Genomic DNA, 22,687 nt, shown 5'->3' on the forward strand with positions numbered 1-22,687 from the left:
TGAAACTCACATACCACAAAAGAAAGAGATCCTCAGGACCTGGGGTCTCACCAGCAAGCCCCATAAGTCAGCTGACTTGGAATATGCATGTATATTTCACATTTTAATGCATTTTATATAGCATGGAATGTCTTATTCCTGGCAACTCACATGTAATGCAGTGTGACATTAAGATTGGGTGACACAATGCCAGTTAAAAAATTGATTTGCTTCTCCATATTGGCATGCTTTATGGTGCACAAAATATAAGGCAGGACATGAGCCTCCCTCATTGAAAATTAATAAGGATTTGTGAATTGGACTGTGAGGCACTGGAAAGCAGGTTCTTTCTCAATGGTGTTAGAAGAATATCCCTCAAAATAGTAGGTGTAAAATGAGTGGGTACACCCATAAATGATTATTTTTAAAAACTCTTAGAAAACTAGAAATAGAAAGGAAATACCTTAATCTGATTTTTAAAAAAGTATCTGCTAAAATCCCAAAGAGGTTGCTATTCCTGATGGTAATCAGAAAAAGCATTCTCTCTGAAAAAAAGGAACAAGGCAATAAAGCCTGAGACCACCACTTCTAGTCAACATTGTACTGGAGATACTGCCAGCACGGTAAGAAAAATAAAATCTGCAAGGATTGGGAACAAAGATACAAATTGTCATTTTTCACAGTTGATATGATTATCCAAAAAGAAAACTCAAGGGATAATTTATAACTAAGTAGAATTAATAAATGAGTTACACATTACTATCCTATATAATAAAAGCCTAGTGACCAAATGGTGAAACAACTAGAACGACGAGTCGACCAGCCGCTATGATGCACACTGACCACCAGGGGGCAGATGCTCAATGAAGGAACTTCCCCCTGGTGGTCAGTGTGCTCCCAAGTGGGAGCAGCCTCTCAGAGGGCGGGTCCACAGCTGCTGGACTGACTGGGATGAGCAGCGCTTGCACAGCAGGCCATGCCCCCCACCAGTGCATGAATCCCATGCACCAGGCCTCTAGTTTAACACATTGCATACCGCATAGAAATCTCTAAGACATACACCAGGGACCACACGTTTTGGGCCAAACTGCACGTTATTTAAATCATCATAATGCACTTTAGGTGTTGTTTTTCAATAATTATAACATTTTTATTTACAAAAACAATTAAACAATTAAAGTTCCTGGTACTTTTTTAACGTATGGTACTGCGTAAAACATTTTCCTCTATGAAGAGGGACCAAAGGAAATTTACATAAGTATCTAGATTCGTTCCTTTTTCCATGGGCTTGAAAAACGAGAGCACTCGTGAGCGGTCCTTAACAGATGGCATGTGAAACACAAGAAAACTCCTGAGTGGTATGAAATGTGTTAATATAAACATCAATACGGGCAGTCCTTGGGTTACATCGGACTCAATGTATGTATTTCATAGTTACGTCAGCATCTCCCATCCTATCTAATAAAAGAGAAACATGGTAATTAGCATACGACTGCTACCCTTCCCATTGGCTAATCAGGGTGATATGCAAATTAACTGCCAGGCAAGATGGCGGCCGGCAGCCAGGCAACTTGAAACTAACATTAGGCTTGCTTGCTTCAGTGACAGAGGAAACCAACGTTCCCCGCCTGCTTTGCCGGCCACTGAGCTTGCAGTTTGAAACATAGTTACAAATATAGAAGCTAAACAAAACCCCAGAAACCTGCTTTCAGCGAGCCGGGATCTCAGAGCTGGAGTTATACATTGTTTCAATTATAGAACCCAAACAAACCAGATACCTGCTTTCAGCAGCAGAGGCCTCAGAGCTGGAGCCCCAGAGCTAAAGCTGGCCCAAAATAAATTAAAAAAAAAGAAAAAAAGGAGCAGTTGGGAGCTTCAGTCACCTGCCAGCCTGAAAACAGCCCTCAGCCCCTCACGCAGACTGGCCAGGCACCCCAGTGGGGACCCCCACCGTGAAGGGTGTGTGACCAGCTGCAAACAGCCATCATCCCCTTACCCAGGCTGGCCAGGCACCCCAGTGGGGACCCCCACCCTGATCCAGGACACCCTTCAGGGCAAATCAGCCGGCCCCCACACGTGCACCAGGCCTCTATCCTATATAGTAAAAGGGTAATATGCCTCCCAGCACCAGGATCAGCGGAGCCGAGAGGCCTCCCGGCACTGGGATCAGCATGACAGGGGGCAGCGCCCAAACCCCCTGATCACCCTGCGGCTCTGTGTGTGACAGGGGGTGGGGCCATAACCTCCCTATCTGCCCTGCTCTGTTCGTGACAGGGGAAGGCGCCCCAACCCCCTGATCAGTCCTGCTCTGTGCCTGATAGGGGGGAGCTCACCAACCCTCTGATTGCCCTGCAGCTCTGTGTGTGACAGGCTGCGGTGCCCCAACCCCCTGATCCGCCCTGCTCTGTGAGTGACAGGGAGCAGCGCCCCAACCCCCTGATTGGCCCGGCTTTGTGCATGACAGGGGGTGGCGCCACAACCTGCCCATCGACCCTGCCTTGAGTGTGACAGGGGGCGGTGCCCCAACCCCCCAATCAGCCCTACCCTGAGCGTGACTGAGGGTGGCATCACAACCTCCTGATCCGCCCTGCTCTGTGCATGACAGGGGCGGCGCCCCAACTCCCCAATCGGCCCTGCTCTGAGCCCAACCAGGGGCTGCACCTAGGGATTGGGCCTGCCCTCTGCCACCCGGGAGCAGGCCTAAGCCAGCAGGTCGTTATCTCCCGAGGGGTCCCAGACTGTGAGAGGGCACAGGCCGGGCTGAGGGACCCCCCCCTCCCCCCTGAGTGCACAAATTTTTGTGCACCAGGCCTCTAGTTTATTTATAAAAAAAAAAAAGTTCCATCATTTCAACATATGTACATACGTGCTTTATGTTTTATATTATTTATTTACCACAAGTAAAGGTCAGGAATTGTTACCTTTCTTTTAAATTTTTTTTACTGTTTCACTTCATTACTGCTGTGTATGTGCTCCATGTGAGTGATGTAGGTGGGTTCCGACTTACGGTGAAAATCGCGTTATGTCACACCATAGGAATGGATCTCCGACGTAACCTGAGGACCTACTGTATACCATTGTCACTTGGCTTCCTATACGCAATGCACTTAGCCAGCAGATATTTATTTAACACTTACTTTGTGTCACTCTTCTAAGTGTTTGTAATATCAATAAAGACAACAGGCAAAGAGCCTGGCCTTCTTGAGTTTACCATCCAGAGCTACCTAAACAATGTAACTGACATGAGTGGGAACAGAAAGATTATGGTCAGCAAAGGGAGGGAGCCTTGTAGTCACTGGGTTCTGATCCCTGGTGGTTTGCTGCAGCATAGGTATTATTTACCAAGATGTGGATCTGCTTTTGGGCCATCAGTGACAAGTGAGGCAGAGAGAACTCAGACCAGCTCAACAAAAGCCAAGTTTGGCCTTTGTTTAGCAGACAACATGTGTGCTTTTTTAAAATCACACCCTTAAAACTTAATATGGTTTCAATAATATCAATTATTTAGCAATCCATATTCAAATATCCATAGTTGTCCTAATACAAGTTTTTTATAGCTGACTTTTAAAAATACAGGATCTCATTAATGCTCACACATTCACTTGTTATATTGTCTAAGTCTTGTTTAATCTAGAACAATCCTCCACTGTCCTCTCACCCTAGGTCAAAGGCCACAGCTCCCATCAGTCAGCCCACACACTCAGTTACCCTCGCCGGGTTCTAGGAACCACTCCTGCTTCTACTCCCTCCAACTCCCCCCTGTTTGTAACTCCGGAATACTGAATTATTTATGGCTGATGTTCCTAAACTGTGTTCACATCTTTATAAAAAGTCCCATTATTAAACCCTCCTCAAATTACCTTGATTTTTCCATCAGGTCCCTGACCAATACAGGGAGAGAATACAGATAACGGAGAGGCCCAAGGACTTGGGGCAGCTTAATAGGTTGGGAAGAAAATAGGACCAAGCAAAGAGGATCAACAATGAGCAATCAGTGAGATAGAACAAAACTCAACAAAATGTGGGTATCCTGACACCAACTGAAGAAAGCAGCGTAGGAAGAGCAACCAATCCTGCTGATGGTGTTGATAGGTCATGTGAGGCGAGGACCGACTGAAATGTGCCATTGGTTTAGCAACATGGAAGTTACTGATCACCTCGGCAAGAACAGTAAGAGTGGAATGCTGACCTGTAGAGGTCCCAGATAAAAATGATTGCAGGTTCTACTAATCTCTTCTCAATGACAATAAGTAATCATAGTCTCTGAAAACATAGATATAAAACTACATTTAAGCCATGTGGCTTTTTTGAAATTGATTTCAGAGAGGAAGGGAGAGGGAGAGAGAGATAGAAACATCAATGATGAGAGAGAATCACTGATTGAGCCCGCAACGCTGGCATGTGCCCTGACCAGGAATTGAACAGTGACCTTCTGGTTCATAGGTTGATGTTCAACCACTGAGCCACACCAGCTGAGCCATTTAAGCCATGTTTTAAATCAGCACAACAGCATGCAAATATAGAGACTCCCAAGCACTAACTAAGAACCATACTTTGGGTCAGGTGCTTTGCATATATTATCTTATTTAATCTTCATAACAATCCCATGAGACAGAATTAATTATTCCCATTTAACTGATTCATCCCATATATATCACCATGGGCCAAGTAATGTTCTAAATATAGGGGATACATCAGTAATCAAAAGAGGAAAATGTGTCTGCTTTAATGGACTTCCATCCTGGTGGCGGGTTCAGAGGACCGATGCTGACACAGAGAAGTCACATCATTTCCCCAAAAAGTGAAGAGGTAGAGGAGCTGGAATTGAAATAAAACTGTATTTTTTCCAGCATATTTTTTCATTTCAATATGAAAACAAGTGAATTTACAATGAAAAAGGTGTTTAATAAAAGCAAGCATGACTTTAAACTTCCTATATGATAAACATGATTGCCACAGCAAGTCTCCATTCTATATTCAAATATGAAACATTCAAATGTCCAATATTTCTCCAAGACTAAAATAAAAACCTCAAATACTAAGTAATTCTACCCCAGACACCCACCTAGAGTTTGCTGCGTTTGAACTCCAAAGGTAATAAACACATACTTACACTCAAACACTCTCTTACGCATGCACAGGCGTTCACATACATCTCTGGGGGAGTGTTGGGGATGGTGGCCTGGGCATTGTGTGTCTTTAGGCAAGTCAGAGGAAGGAGTGGGGTTCTAGAAGAAAGTATATAAAACACCTTCTAAAACTGAAAGGCCCTGTTTAGATATCTGTATAGTGTCAATAGTTACAAAACTCTTGACTCTAGGATTCCCCAAATCCCTTCCTAGAACAGAGCCTAAGGAGTTAGCCACTGGGGACCTGGGCCTTCCCTTCCAGCCATGGCAGAGGAGGCCTGCTTGCTGCTCAGGATGGCAGAATAGGCCAGCTCCTGAGGACTGCAAGTTTCTATCTATCTATCTATCATCTATCTATCCATCTATCTATCTATCATCTATCTATCATCTATCTATCCATCTATCTATCTATCATCTATCTATCATCTATCTATCTATCTTTATTATTGAAAGTATTACAGATGCCCCCTCTTATTTTCCCCCATTGACCACCTCCAGCCCACACTCACTCCTCCCAAGCCTTCACCACACTATTGTGTGTGTCCATGGATTATGCATATATGCTTATAAGTTCCCTGGATAATCTCTTTCCATCCACTCCGGCCTTTCCTCTGAGATTCCTCAGTCTGTTCTATACTTCTATGTCTCTGGATCTATTTTGTTCATCAGTTTATTTTGTTCATTAGATTTCACATATGAGTGAGATCATGTGATACTTGTCTTCCTCTGACTGGCTTATTTCACTTAGCATAATACTCTCCAGGTCCCTCCATGCTGTCTCAAAGGGTAAGAGATCCTTCTTTTTCACAAGTTCTTTATGAGGCAAAATGACAGGAAAGTGACAAATGGGCATTAAATTCCATTTTCATGGTTAGAAAAGTTTCAGTACTCCATTTATTTCTTTTTAATCTTCTGGGTGGATGTCTTTTTTGTACAGGCATAAATGCCTAATTGCTCTTCAACTAATCAACTCTAGGGGTTTCTGATTCCAGCCAGGTATGTGGGGGGATAACCGCTTTTCTAACTTGATTACCAGGCTTTGGATGTACTATACATCTTGCTGCCTTATGGATTTTAGCTTTAATATCTGTGAGCTCTGTATGCTCAGGGAAAAGTATTCAAAGTCACTTACTGTAAGCTTTCCAGATGCTGCCTCTACGTGTGTGTTTCCCGCCAGGAGATGAAATTCCCACCAACACATCTGGGTTCTAAGCCTTCAGGTAGCTACACAATACAGCCTTCCTGATAGATTGCCAGTTTCATACTTTAATAAAGGGGAGAAGAAAGGGCCCCTTTATTGTCGAACACTTACTATGTACCAGATGCTCTAACAGACACCTTATAGACATTAATCCCCATTCCTCGTCTCTATTTTATAGACAAGAAAACACACCTGTGTGAGATCCAGTTAGTAAGAGAGAAGGTAAGATTTGTTAAGATTATCTGTTACCTAGATGAAATAAGCAGTTTCCCATTGTCTTGTAAAGTCTTATGTGCCAGAGATTGCTAGTTACCTCCCAGGCACCATTCTCACTTCTCTGTCAGTTTTAGTTGAACAAATGGTTTATCAACGTCTAGGCTGTTTCCCAGCCGTCCTTGTAACATGATACAGTCGTGGAATGAAGTTTGACAAATGGGAAGTAAGTTAAAGTGGGTGAGTTCCTTCTAAGTTGCCTCATCACCATGCAATTTTGATTACTGTAACTTCATGATATATTTTGAAGTCGGGAAATGTGATGCCTCCATCTTTGGTCTTTCTTAGCATCCACTTAACTATTCATGGTCTTTGTGTTTCCATATGAACTATAGAACTGTTTTTTCTCTTTATATAAAAAAAATTCTTTGAAATTTGATAGGGATTGCATCGAATTATTTGCAGATAGTTTTAGATATTACGGACATTTTAACAATACAGTACTAAGTCTTCTAATCCACAAATACAAGATGGCTTTCCATTTGTTTCTGTCTTGTTTAATTCCTTTCATCAAGGTTTTGTAATTTTTAATATAAAATTCTTTTACCTTCTTAGTTAATTTTATTCCTATGGAACAGAATGCAAAACTGAGAAATAAACCCATGCATATATGGTCAACTAATTTTCAATAAGAGAGCCACAAATACACAATGGGGAAAGCACAGTCTCTTCAAAATATGGTGTTGGAAAAACTGGACCTCAGCACGTAACTATGAAATTGGACCCGTATCTTACACCATACCAAAAAGTAAACTCGAAATGGATTAAAGACTCAAACATGAAACCCAAAACTGTAAAACTCCTGGAAGAAAACCTTTTGGGAAAAAGCTTCATGACACTGATTTTGGCAACGATTTCATGGACATGACACAGGCAACAGAAACTAAAATAAGCAGTGGGACTACATCAAACCAAAGAGCTTCAGCACATCAAAGAAATCAATCAACAGAATGAAAAGGCAACCTAAAAATGGAATGAGAGAATATATGTACAAATGATATATCTGATAAGGGGTTAATAGTCAAAATATATAAATAATTCATATAACCCAATAACCAAAAAATACTCAATCCAATTTTAAAATTACATCACTAGTCCATATATTTTTTTTCTGCTCTTTTTCTGAACTTTGACCAGGGTCTACCCCAGTGGTCCCCTTATCACTAAGTCTGATGGAACTTTTAAATATTTATCTTGACTGAGCTCTCAACAAAATTTGACACTCTCCAGGAAAACTCTCTCCACGGGGCTTTTTTTTTATACTTGCTCTCCTGTTTCTTCCTTCCTCTTAGGCCAAATCAAATCTTTCAGTCTCCTTTGCCAGCTTCTCCTACACTACTCTTTCGTTAAGTGTTGATGTTTTTTAAAGACTGTCTTGCTCCAGAAACTCTCTCTGAACATTGCCATACCTTTAATTACTATGTACATGCCCCAGACCTCCACAGATACATCTTCAGTTTTAGTAGTACTCTCTTTTTAGCTGCTGGCACACAGTAATTAAAAGCCCATTAAATTAATGAATGAATAAATGATAAACATTTACAAAATATTTAATTGCTTTAACTTTGATTGCATTTTTGATAGGTAACTTCTTGGAGACATGGAAATCATCTTTATCTCATAATCAATATCTTCAATACATTTTTCCTAGCTTTACTGAGATATAACTGACAAACAACTTTGTGTGAATTCAAGGTGTACAATGTGATCATTTGATGCATTTATATATGGTAAAATGTTTACTACGTTAAGTTTAGTTGACACATCCTTTACCTCACATAATTACCATTTTGTTGTTGTTGTTATGGTAAGAACATTAAAGCTCTACTTTTGAAGCAACTTTTAGTATGTGATTTCCATTTAATTCTTATATACTCAGTTAATCACACACAGAGCTTGGAAATTTGCTCTAAACTTTAGTACAAAAAGGTTCTCTTAGGTGATAGCTTTATTTGTACTTGTGAATTAGTCACCTCACACATCATTGTTTATCCCACAGTACCTAGTATAGTCATCTATACTAATAATAGAGGAATATGCAAATTGGCTGGGATGCTGTCATATAACAACCAATCAGGGCGGGGGCAGGCCTGCGGCAGAGAGCTTTCAGCACACCTGCACCAGGGGTCCAAAGGGTGTGAAGAAGAAGGGAGAGCAGATAGGCAGTTAGGGGGATCAAGCTGGCAGTGGGGAGCAGTTAGGCAGTTAGGGCAATCAGGCCAGGAGGGGGATCAGGCTGGCAGGGGAGCAGTTAGAGGCATCAGGCAGGCAGGGAGGTGAGTGGTTAGGAGCCAGTGGTTCTGGATTGCGAGAGGGATCCCAGACTGGAGAGGGTGCAGGCTGGGCTGAGGGACACCCGCCCCCCCTCCATGCACGAATTTCGTGCACTGGGCCTCTAGTTTAAAGTGTTCAGTGAAGATTTGTTTATTGTGCATTTGATTTTGTTTATTCCCCAATTGTCTAGAAGAGGCCAAAAATGAAATTTGAGGTATTTCCATTTAATAAAAGCTGATGTAATACTGTATGGATTGATTCTCACATAACCATATTTATATTTTTACCTTTTTGCTTTGGGCTATTAAACTTTTGACCATATTCTTTGTAGAATTTCAAGAATATCACAAGTGAATTTTGTAGACAGAAGCAAGTGTGTGGGAGCATGTGACACATCTTGATGTGATTTGAAACTGTCGTAATTGCACAGAAATTGTATTAAAAATTAACTTAAGAATATCTGCATAATTAATATTTTTGAATGAATATTTAAATACAAAATGTTTGCTTAATTATGTATCTTATTCTCTTCCTTATCCTTAGCTCATCTCATTTCTTCCAGCGATTATACTCTCTTCATACTTCTTAGAGAATATTTCAGAAAAAGATATCCTTTCTTTCATTATTTTGAATGGTAAAGATCTCCTCAAAATTACTTTCACTCCACAATCACTTCTATCACTATTATTTTTTATCCTCATCAGGAGAAGCATAATTCCAACTAACAGCTTAAAAATTAGATTTACTGGCATAATAAAAATGAACCTGAACTATTTCAGAATTTTACTTTCTCTCTTGTTCTCAGTGCAAATGTTTGAACTGGCATGACATATAGATCCCTTCTTTTTTCTAGACTAGGGACTGCATTAATTAGTGAGATCAACATTTTACAGAAAATGTATCAGATGTCTAAAGGAAACAGCTTCTCTTTCTTATATAATTGGTTTACCTCCTACTCAATGGGGGAAGATGAGATGGGTAAACAACATAAGGACTTAAATTTACCAGTTAAAGTAATATGCTCTCATCTGTTTTAAATAAGTCTCTTTCAGTACTTTTTTTTTCTTTGAGGCAAATAAATTTCTTCCTAACTTTCCTTTCCAAGTGACATCTTGGTGTGGTTTTCTGTTATCTAATCGGGCCAACAGTATACCAATATCTTCACCTCATAAATGAGGTTATAAGACTCAGGAAAGAAATAAAAAAAATTCTTTTTAGAAATTAAGGCTAAACTGGAAGAAACACAAAGCAAATAAACACAACAGTGATGACTTAAGAGGAAAGATGGTGAAAGGAGGAAATTCTTAAATTAAAAATAAGTAGATTTTTTTAAAGGCCTCAAGAAAATGTGACAGATATTGAAATTAGGCAAAGAAAATTTGTTATATATATAATAGGAGTCACAGAAGAGGAGACATAAAACATGGGAATAGACTAAATACTAAAAAATAAAATTTAAGAAAGCTCTTAAAATTAAAAAAAAAAAATTGAAAGTGCATTTTGAAGTAGTATGCCATGGGCCTGAGAATAATGACTCCGAATGATCACAGTAAGTCATGTCGGATAAACTATTAAATTTTAAAGGAAAAGGAAAACCTTATGGTCATCTAGGCAAAACTAGTAAATAATATATAAGGAAAATAACAGTAAATTGTCACCAGAATTTTAAACATCAATGCTTATGGCAGAAGAAAGTGGAGTAACATATTTTAGATACTCAAGGAAAACTATGAACAATTGTTAAATAATCAGCTAACCTGACTTTCAAATATAGAGGCAACAGGTAAACTAACATGGCAAGAACTTAGGATATATGGTTTCCATAAGCCTTTACTGAAGAACTAGAGCAGTGGTCGGCAAACTGCGGCTTGTAAGCCACATGCAGCTCTTTGGCCCCTTGAGTGTGGCTCTTCCACAAAATACTGACTTTTGTGCATGGGCCACAAAGTTTCAATCGCACTGTACATGCGCACCCTCACGTGGTATTTTGTGGAAGAGCCACACTCAAGGGGCCAAAGAGCCACATGTGGCTCGCGAGCCGCAGTTTGCTGACCACTGAACTAGAGGCCTGGTGCACAAAATTTGTGTACGGGCGGGGGGGGGGAGGCCCTCAGCTCGGCCTGCACCCTCTCCAATCCAGGATCCTTCTCACAATTTGGAGCCACTGGCTCCTAACCACTCACCTGCCTGCCTGCCTGATGGCCCTAACTGCTCTCCCCTGCTGGCCTGATTCCCTAACTGCCTAACTGCTCTCCCCTCCTGGCCTGATCCCCCTAACTGCCTATCTGCTCTCCCTTCCTCTCCGCGCCCTTCGGATCCCTTGCACAGGCATGCTGAGAGCTCTCCACTGCAGCCCCGACCCCATTCTGATTGTTCATTACATGATGGTGTCCCAACCAATTTTCATATTTCTCTATTATTAGTATAGATATGCAAAATAATGAACTTCCAGTTGATTACAGAGAAATCAAATATATACTAAAAAATGAACTTCAAATAATTAAATATCAAAATAAGGAGTGGTAAATATTAAATACACATTTATTTGTAGAATTAAATGAAGCTAAAGATAAAATATAGAGAGAGTAATATACAATCTATATATATGAAACCCTAATATGCAAATAGACAGAACGGCAGAACATCTGAACAACCAAACCACCAAAGAACCAGTCACTATGATGTGCACTGACCACCATGGGACACGCATGGAACATGGTGGGCATTGGCAGCAGGTGGCAGAGCACGGAACATGGTGGACATCGGCCATGGTGGGATGGTGGAGCAGGTGAACAGGGCACCAGACCAAGACGGAGCACCACTCGCTGTCATCGGGGTGAGCCTCCAGTGGTTACTGAAAATGCTTTGCTCCCAGGTGCCATGGTCCCACCTGCTGCTCACACCTGTTGCCCATGCTGGCCCCGTTAGCACCTGCTGCCAGCGCCACAGCTGCCACCACTTGCACCCGCTGCCAGAGCCTGGCACCAGCCCCGATCGCTTGGTGCCGTCATCAAGGACGAATGGCGGCTGCCGGCCACAATCACCCCTGAGGGCTTTTCCACCTTCCCCTGCTCCTGAGGGGCAATTGGGGCAGCAGCTGCAGCTCACACCTGCTGCTGGCACCAGCCCCATTTGCTCTGCACCACCTGCTCTGCACCATCAGTGGGTGCGAGTGGGGCCAGCGCTTTCAGTGCGTGGGAGTGGCTGCGGCAAGAGCAGGACTGCTGGCAGACAGGGGACTGGGGGCCAGTGGCAGGAGGGGCCAGGTGGGAGCATGGAGGATGGGCCAAGACCCGCCCCTGTGCCCACCACAGCCTCGCAGCCCAGTTTTTTTCAAGGTGCACAAATTCGTGCACTGGACCCCTAGTACCTATATATTCAGACAGTGTAAAAATGATAAAATTGAAAAAATGGGGTCAGAATGGGGAGCACATGCAAAAAATGTAACTGGTGGTCATAGTATTATTATAAATATGGTTAGACTCTTATGTGTGTAATGTGGGGAAAAGAAAATAAGTATTTATGAAAATTTTTAATTCTATCATTCCTCGAGTCCTTGAGAACCAGGATTTTCAGATTCTCTGTGTGAAAAATTAAGATAGAGAAATAATATAAAATCTTAAGGAAAAAAAACCTCTACATCTGAATTCAATTTGAATTAAAAGTCTATATGAACTCATGAGATTATATAGCATATAGTATGCAAAGGTACATAATAACTTCTTCTACTAAGCCTAGAAACAATTAATACCCAGATCATGGTCTTAAAAATACCCTAATCTTAACCTTTTCACCAAAAAGACAGAATTTCTTGGGGAAAATGACTGATTTCAGGTCTAAGGTAAGAAATGAACAAAATGAACCTAGAATACCAGATATCAAGAAAGATATCAAAGACTAAGATATTTATGTCAAAAATACTCAGAAACCAACTTGAATAGGCTCCCACTAGCCAGAGGAACAATTTGAGCTTCAAAGGGAAAATTGGAATTGACTAAGTCCATTAAATCAATGGATTCATAATGATATTTTGAAAATCTAATTGTTCACCTTCAAAGAATGATAGGAAAGCAATGTATCATCTAGGAAACTAGTAAGTAAAGGGAAAGAAAAAATATTCATCCTGGCTTTCCATGTAAATTATGCCACTTAATAACAAAATTATAGGTGAGTAAAATGTTTCTTTATAAAGAGTTCTACAATAAATAAATTGTGATAAGTGATAGAATTAAAATAGCACTATTTCCAAATTCCAGTGAATTAATAGGTCTATAAGCATTGAGCATCATCAGCTGCTAACATCACAGAAAGAAACGTCCAGACAAGATGTGCCTTCTCGTTAAAGAACACTGCACTAAGCAAAGAGTACAGACTTCCAGTTATAAGATGATTAAGGTCTGGGGGTCAAATGCATAGCATAATGATTATCCTATCTAATAAAAGCCTAATATGCAAATTGAACCCTCAACCAGGAGTTCTGCCAGGACTTTGACCACTTGCTATGATGAGCGCTGGCCACTAGGAGGAGGCATGGAACATGCCAGGCATTGGCATGCGGCGCTGGCAGGGGGCGGCAGTGGAGGCACTGCAGGTTCCAATGGGCCCCAACAAGAGTGGGACCAGGGCAGGATGGTGGAGCAGGTGAGTGGGTGGCACCAGACCAAGGAGGGTGCGAGCCACTGGTCGCCAGGTGGGGGCCAATCACCCCGCTGATCTCCCCCCCCCCCCCCCGCCACCACCAGGCTCCCAGGCACTGAGGGAGCCAGGAGGGGGCCTGATGCCCCGCCCATCTGATCACAGGGCAACCAGTGGTGTCAGCGGAGTGAGGGGGGTGGGACCACCAGCAGGCTCCCTCAGCGCCTGGGAGCTGGGCAGTGGTGGGGCAGTGGGGGGCAATCGGGTCCCCACAGACAGTGACCAGCAGCAGCGGCGGGGGGGAGGGGGGCAGGTGGCTGGGGGAAGGGAGGGAGTACCCAGCTGGCAGCCAGCAGCTGCTAGGGACCCTACCAGTGCACAAATTTCATGCATTGGGCCTCTAGTAGTTAATAATAGACTTGAAAATTGCTAAGAGGGCAGATCTTAAATGTTCTCACTACAAACAAGAAATGGTAATTATGTGATGTGATGCTAGCTAAGGCTATGATGGAAATCATTTTTCAATATATAAATGTATCTAATCAACACATAAGTGTATCAAATCAACACATTGTACACCTTAAACTTACACAATGTTTATGCCAATGGAATCTCAATAAAGCTAAAGGGTAGGGGAAATAACTTAGCACCACCTGTAGTCTTGCCAAAAGGATTAAACTTGAGTCTGATTGAGACTTTGGATCCAATCATCAATTTGCAAGAAATATGAAGGACAGAAGACCATGCTGAATTGCACCACGATTATACAATAAAAATTTCCATGCTATACATAATTCTTCAGGTCAAATGCAGCAAATCAATTTTAAGATAAGTGAAGAGATAAAGGAGAAATTAGCGACTAAAAAAGGCTTAGTCATAATTTTTTTTTAAATGAGAAAGATGTGTTTAGGATGTATCTGGATAATAAAGATATTTGAACAAAATAAATAATTGATTACTAGATTAATTTATATTGACCATATTAATATAGTAGTGTCCTATGGGCCAAGTGGAAAGACTTTTTTTTTCTTCTCCCACAAGATGTCTTGTGGAAATTCTATTAGCTAGAATGTGAAATGAATTGTCAGTCAAATAAAAAGAACACTTAAAAAACAACAACATGTGTAACATTTTCCAACAGCTTTTTTAAATAGACATTTCAAGTATTATAAGGAAAATAAGGAGAAAAACCCAGAAACTATAACTTCAGTACATTTCAAACAGAATGTCCCCCAGGTCAATTAAAAATGAAAGAAAAAATAGCTTCAATTCCATTTTTCTTTCCTTTAAAAATACATGTTATCTGTACAAGACACACTATAGTAAACATTGAAAATCATATTAGCCCTTTTATTAAATCAAAATTATTTAATTCACATTGTGGTTAATACTAGATTTATGTATTCGTCATTCATCTAGATTATTTGACAAATATTAAAAATATTTAAAAGAAAAAAGCAAAGAATGCCTTGGAATTGAAAAATAGTCACTACATTTTTATGCAGTTTAGTGTTCCACAGTGTTTATTAAAAGTTATATCAAATTTCTTTTTAATATTAAAAATAACAGTATTTATATTTCTGAGAGAATAGAGAACAGTTGTTTGTTTTGTTTTTAAAACAAGCGTGAAGGTCTTAGATACACAATTGCAACTGGTAATGGAGATATGAAAATAGCATGCTAACCACTGAACACATTTTTATTACCCATTAGCACGCTAGAAATTATACAAACCCTATAAAATGCCTCCTCCTAACCCCTGTTGGACAGCAATACAATTCTCTATTCAGAATTCACATAATTACAATACATAATAGTTCAGGTCTTTTTTTTTAATGCAATAAAGCCAGACAGTCAAGATATAAAAAATTAGAAATAAAACATTTAATGAATTTGCACATTTAAGAACTTTAAATACTGTTTAAAATTTTTTAAAAAATAATATGTTACATCCCACCTAAGACTTCCAAGATACTTTGCAACAGAAACAACTGTAAATAAAGACACACAAAAAAACAACACACAAACAAACAAAACAACAACAAAAACACAAGTTAAAATGTCACTCTATGAGGCACATTCTAGTGCCTAGAATTTGCAGAAATTGCTCCAAAAAGAATCTTAGAGCTTCCACATTTGAAATAACAAAAACTATCAGCAAATTTTAGTAACTAATTCCCTGGTTTTTAGGGGAAAAAAAATCTGTTCATCTAAATATAGTGTTTCACAGAACAAAACAAAGATTCTTCATTAAAAGATTTGCAAATCTGCCGAAACCGGTTTGGCTCAGTGGATAGAGCGTCGGCCTGCGGACTGAAAGGTCCCAGGTTCGATTCCGGTCAAGGGCATGTACCTGGGTTGCGGTCACATCCCCAGTGGGAGATGTGCAGGAGGCAGCTGATCGATGTTTCTCTCTCATCGATGTTTCTAACTCTCTATCCCTCTCCCTTCCTCTCTGTGAAAAATCAATAAAATATATTTAAAAAAAATATATTTGCAAATCTAAAAACCTCTGTTTAAGAGATCAACCAAAGGACTTGTATGCATGCATATAAGCATAACCAATGGACATAAGACACTGGGGGGTAGGGGAGGCCAGGGGATTGTCAAGGGCGGGCGGAAAAAAAGGAGACATATGTAATACTCTTTGTAATACTTTAAGCAATAAAAAAATAAAATAAAATAAAAATAAAATAAAATAAAAACCTCTGTTAAAAATATGTTCCGCTCACCATGATTTGGGGAGGAGGGTCACTGAGCTACTATTCCGGGCTGTGGGCCTGCGCTTGCCCTGACGTCTGGCGGCAGAAAGTGACCCGCTGCCTGTGACATTCCGCCCAGACCACAGCGCAGTTGGGGGCGCGCTGGCAGCGGACGTGGGACTTCTGTGTGGGCAGCCGCCGCGCCTGGTAGGGGCTGCCCCAGCCTCGGGTCAGGAAGCCGGAGGACCGCTCCCAGAGGTGCGGTGAGGGTTTGTCCACTGCAGCAGCAACGCTTGAGAAGCACCCTGAGCTCCTTGGAGGAGAGGTGTTTCGATGAGGCGCGGCAGGTGGCTGTGGCTGACCAACGGCTCCAGGTGCTCCAAGATGGAACCGCCAACTTTCTCACCTAGGAGATGTGCTGAGGAACCCCCTGAGGAACATTCGCAGGTTGGTTCGGTGTTGGGAGGGGGCCGATGCAGCTGCATGGTGCTCCTGACCGCTGGCTTACGCTTCTGATGCCCTCACCCCCTTTGCCGAGGACTGTGTTATCTCTTGGATGCCACCAGGGATTCCCACGCTCCAGGCACAGCCATGGACTCCTCGTCTACAACTGCGGGGCCTCAAAGTCATCTCTTTGCGGGGCTGTGAGAATAAGCTCGCTGAGGACGAGCGCTGTGCGCTGCCGTCGGTGGAGGGCCCCTGACCTGTGCAGCTCTCTGGGCTAATACTGCACCGTCTGTTTGAACTGAGTGCTCACACCAGCGCCACTCTGGCTCTCCTTGATCATTTCTCCGCTTCTTCCTTGTGCCATCCCAGCAGCAAGGCCAGATACTCTATACTGCCTCCTCCCGTTTGGGATGTGACGTCACCGTACCCCGCGAGCGTCAGCTTGGTCTTTTTCTCGGATGCTCTCTAATACCACTTCTCTTGCTTGTACTTCAAACGGGTCTCCAAGATGTGAAGGGGCTTGTCCGCTCCCATAGGCAATGGGCGTCCTGGATTATGACCATTTCACACCCATCCGCTCCTGCAACTGCTTTGCTGTTTCCCTCCTTTGCCGACGGCCAGACCCACCTTGGACCCAGGGACAAGCATCTCCTGGGTTGTGCTATGTCATTATGAAAGCCAAGTCCATTCCGACAGCGGTCCACGATCTGACCGAGGATCCGTGCGGCGTGTTCAATACGTTCTGGGGTTTGGTTAATTACACAGGGCCCCTCAGGAATCCCAGACGCTCTGAAGCATCTGAATTGAGCAACCAGATTGCACTTGAATCCGTGAAATCTGCTCACCTCCCCTGCCAATAATAAATCCAATTATTTAATCAGGCACTTTGAATTCTGTTATTAGTACCCTCTGATGTACCAAGGCCCCAAAAGCCATTCATATACTCTATGTTCATACCCTGAAGTGTCCACTAGAGGTGTGGGATTATTCAAGTGAGAAGCTGAATCAATTAGCAGCAAGCTGCTGGACCTGCTGCAGAGCATCCAGGCAGCCCCTGCACTGCTCTGCCCCTGCACCAGCTCCACAATTGCCTCCCCCCTCCCCACCTCCCCTTGCTCTCTGGCCTGCCTGCCCCTCTGCTTTGCAAGGACTTCTGGGGAGACTGGCCAAGCTCTATTTCCTGACCTGATTGTTCAGCTTATAGCTCTTCAAGCAAACATTTGTTCTGCAGCTTCTTTTGCATCAGGCTTGTTTTAAAATATGAAGTTGTTTTTTTAAGTCTGTGTTTAACTACAACTGTTTATTGATTCCTGTAGTGCTATTAAGATATGGGGACCTTATGATAAATGTCAGATATAAAGAAGGTTGCATTTTTAAAAAGTTTAAAATATATTTTTATTGATTTCAGAGAAAGGAAGGGAGAGGGATAGCGAAATAGAAACATCAATGATGAAAGAATCATGGATAGGCTGCCTTCTGCACTCCCCCTACTGGGGATCCAGCGAAACCTGGGCATGTGCCCTGACCAGGAATGTGACCTCCTGGTTCATAGGTCCTTGCTCTTTTATGGAGCCACACCCGCAGGGTGAGGCTTCATTTGTTTACACTAAAATTTTGAGTCCAAAACCAACTGAACAAATGGAAATAAAGATGTAAGATTTACATAAAAGAACTTGGGAGTTTCTTTTATAGTAAGCTCAATATGCATTAACACTATGCTAAAGCAATTCCTAAGAGCTAGCCTGGTCTTTAGTCACCGTGATAAAGATACAAAACTAGAGAACCAAGATGGTGGCATAGGTAAACACCGGAGAATGCTGCCTCGCACAACCACTTCAAAAATACAACTAAAAGACGGAATGGCCATCACCCAGAACCACAGGAAAGCTGGCTAAGGGGAAATTCTTCAACTAGAAGGAAAGAGAACAGCATACCAAGACTCAGAGGAGGCGCAGTGCGGAAAATACAAAGGTGCCGAGGTGCGCGCGGAGCGGGCTGGTGGCTGAGGGCGCGGTTGTTGTTTTCAATCGGGAGGGAGGCTCAGGCCCTGAGCTCCAGTTCTGGGTCAGTCTCTAGGGACCCAGACTCAAACAGGAGAAGCAGGACTGTCTGGCATTGGTCGGAACTCGAGGGCAGCTTTCTCTCCAAGGTACTTGCAGCGGTTGCTGGGACTCTGAGAGGCAGAGCCTCTGGGGACGGGACTGAGAGCAGCCATAACTGCTCCCTCCACCCGCCCTGTTGATCCCGTGCGACCCGCCCCGACCAAGCCCTGCACAGAGCCATTTGCCGGATAGCCTCAGGCAAAGGCTAGATTAGCACCTCCCCAGAGGACAGAAGTTTTCCCACTGCAGACACAGCTGACTTTCACAGCCAGTTGGCCTGGAGGTCAAATCCCCCCAGTATTAACTCTAACAATCAAGGCTTAACTACAACAAGACTGCACACAAAGACCACTAGGGGGTGCACCAAGAAAGCATAAAAAACGCGGAGACAAAGAAACAGGACAAAATTGTCAATGGAAGATATAGAGTTCAGAACCACACTTTTAAGGTCTCTCCAGAACTGTCTAGAAGCCGCCGATAAACTTAATGAGATCTACAAGAAATCTAATGAGACCCTCGATGTTATGATAAAAGATTACTCCTGTTCAAAAAAACCCCAAAAAACTAAACAACAGAGATGATGGTTGCTCTCCACCCTGAATGGTTGTGGGCTCCATACTGTTACTGCTACTGACAGGCAGGGTAGCTCAGAGGAGATGGACTAGAGCAGTGGTTCTCAACCTTGGCTGCACATTAGAATCACTTGGGAATCGTTTTAAAATCCTGATTTCTGGGCCTCATTCTCCGGAAATTCTGTTTCTTTGTTACTAATGTTGTGGCCCCACCCCATAACAAAGAAACAGAATTTCTGGAGGATGAGGCCCAGAAATCAGCATTTTAAAAAGATTCCCAGGTGATTCTAATGTGCAGCCAAGGTTGAGAACCACTGGACTAGAGAGTGAAGGTTTTCAAAACCTTAGTATAAAAGGAATAATGAAGCAACTAAAGACATTTACTCTGGAAAGACTAGACTGAAAGATATGTGACCATTAACTTAAACATTTGAAAAACAGCCTGTTGTAAGAGAGAATATAGTTGTTCTAAATGGTCCCAAAATCAGTGGGTGAAGAGACAGGAAGACAAATTTTGCCTCATAAAGAATTTTTTGACCATCAGAGTCTGAGAAAATGTGATGAATTACTTTAGAAAGTACTAGGTTCTTGTCACTGGAATTCAGTCATAGGTGGGAAGACCACTTGGGGATGGGTAACATATAAGTTTTAAAAAGTTTGGGTGAATGAAATCTATAGGTTCTTTTAGCTTTGAGGTTTTTAGAATTCTTATTATTCTGCTAGCACAAGGATCCCTGGGACCAGGATCTATAGAAACAACTCATTTATATCAACTCTTAACTTCCTCACCATGATAAGAGTGATCTGTGAGAAAAACATCTTTTTTGTATTATAAAATGCTATCATTTAAGCATTTCTATTAAAATGTTTAATAGAAACAAATTTGAGGAGTTTAGCTTCTACCTAAAACCCTTTGTGCAATTTTTCAGCCATAAGCAATCACAAAGGCTTTCCCTGGGAGTCTTGTGGAGGAAGCCAGCCCTGCCACACAACACTTAGCACAAAGCCAGGGCACGGCAGGCTCTGAAGGAAGGTGTAGTGAAAGGCTCCGGCCCTCCTGGCTGGCCTTATTCTTACGCATAACTGCATTTCTAGCCCAAGCACCTTGATTTGAGGTCTTTTTATGGGGACACTTTGAAGACACTTTTCCCCACGCTGACTTGGTATTCAGTACTTTTCCACTTCTAGCACCCCCGTTCTTCCCTCCTTCTAGCCCCCAGACTAAACATGAGTCCAATCATGTTGATATATGATCCATAAAACCACAGGCGCCATAAAGCTTCAGGAGTGCTGTGTTCAGGGCTCCCTCAATATGAGGCAACCCCCGCGTCTGCATGGATCCACTTGAACCTCGCCAGGTGCACTTATTCTGTTAGGAAAAGTGGATCAGAGGGGAGTCGTGCTTTCTCCGGTGTTAGCCTCTTGCTTACACCGTCACAGTAAGTGATTAGAAGCTTCACTGTTACTTTCATTTTGGCTTGTTGCTTTAGTCAGCTACTCTGACACCTGAGAGCTCAGCTCTCTTGAGCTCAGCTGAGCTAACACAACACATAATCATGCTTCAGAAATATTTGAGGTTAATTTTATATAGAAGATCACACATCATTATGAACTATTCTTTGCACTTAATAATAACTGCTTTCATGCTTGCTAATCTCCTATGAGAACCCACTGCAGGCAGTCAATTTTACTGTCCATTACAGGTTACTATACCCTTGACAGCGTATCTGAAGTACACTACCAATAGATATGAATCTTACTGCACACACATTAACATACCTGCTAATTTGAGACTCCTTTATTATGTACATGTCTTGTCCATGAAACTTCCCTGAGCCCCTTCCACATACTTCTCTTCCTGACTTTGGTAGCACCTCTGTGAGTCTCATCTTACCTACCATTCAAGCTAGGCCTGTAACGGGGTGGAAATACAAGAGCAGATTGCCTGTCACCCTTTCCTGCAGGGCTGTCAAGACGGGGACAATACTGACCTCACTGAGTACCAGAGACGGGTACGTGACCCAAGTGAGAGGACGGCAGCCCAATGGTATGCGATGGGTACAGAGAAGGGCATTGAGCTGGGCTGAAACCATATCTTCCCAAGGATTTTCCTGCCATGGGTATGGGGAAAAGTGCTTTTGTTTTCTTCTGAGATCTTGAGCCCCAATGTCCATAAGTGCATGCCACTTTGAACACCTTCCCCAATTGGAAAAAACTGTCTGGTGTAGGAATGAATAAAGCCAACACTCATAAAGGAAATAGAAGATAGAGAAAGAAATTGAAAAATAGACTCTTTGGGTCCAATGCTACTAATGTGTTCTTCAATTTTGTAGTTACATAAGTCAATTATTTCATTTTCCTTTGGTTTAAATCCATGTGAGTAGAGTTTGTCACTTACAAACACAGAAGTTCTGATTAATACATACAGTATATCACAGTTGTTTGTTCAACATAATGCTTTCCTGAATAATTGTGTTAATGAGACAAGTTCTGAAATTAAAACTATAAAGTGAAGATAATAGCATTCAATTAATTTTGTCCCATAGTCATTTATTCAATTGTTATGGAAAGAAAGATTTGAAAGGCAGATAAGAAATCAATTATAGCATAAAGCTCTGATATCTGGATTGCAAAATTCTAATCTCTATAAGATGAATATAATATAGCTATTTCTGCTTGAGAAATAAGTGGTTTCTGCCTAATTTTGAATTTTTGCCTTATTGTGTGCTCTGAATCAGTCCTTCTATGGGTGGAAAATACTAATTCTCATCAAAATTCATTTGAATTCTGACAATAGTTGTGATGTGCATTTGCATCTAATTACATTCCACTAAAAGGAACAAAATTGGATGCAGCACAGACTGAATTGTGTTGAGTCCTGAAGAAGTAAGGGAGTCTAGAAAAGTCAGAAAGGTCTGGTGAATTGAAAGAGGGTAGGTGCTTGCAGAGCATCATATTTTCACCACCTGAATGTAATAGAAGGAAGGCATGGCACTCATGCAGGATGTCAGCATCTCTTGGCCCTGGGTTCTTGAAGGTAGGGCTTCTCTGAGTAAACACACATACACAGTTATACAGACATGCACTCAGATTCTCTCTCTCTCTTCCCTCTCTCTTCTCCTCCCTCCCTCCTATCCTCACTCTGTCTGTGTTCCTGGCTCCTTAAATGCCTAAAAGTCACTAGCCACATTTATTTTTTTAAAAATATTTTTATTGATTTTAGAGAAGAAAGGAGAGGGAGAGAGATAGAAACATCAATGATGAGAGAGAATCATTGATTGGCTGCCTCCTGCACGCCCCCTACTGGGGATCGAGCCCGCAACCAAGGTACATGCTCTTGACCGGAATCAAACCTGGGACCCTTCAGTCCACA

General features: G+C 42.1%; 1 pseudogene; it reads right to left on the reverse strand.

Moving 5' to 3' along the window:
- Window positions 1–16,253: 16,253 nt before the first annotated feature.
- LOC118650479 lies at window positions 16,254–20,395 on the reverse strand (annotated as a pseudogene).
- Between the last annotated feature and the right edge of the window lie 2,292 nt (window positions 20,396–22,687).

Source organism: Myotis myotis, unplaced genomic scaffold (genome assembly GCF_014108235.1).
Source record: "Myotis myotis isolate mMyoMyo1 unplaced genomic scaffold, mMyoMyo1.p scaffold_m19_p_3, whole genome shotgun sequence".
In the NCBI taxonomy this organism is placed as follows: Eukaryota; Metazoa; Chordata; class Mammalia; order Chiroptera; family Vespertilionidae; genus Myotis; species Myotis myotis.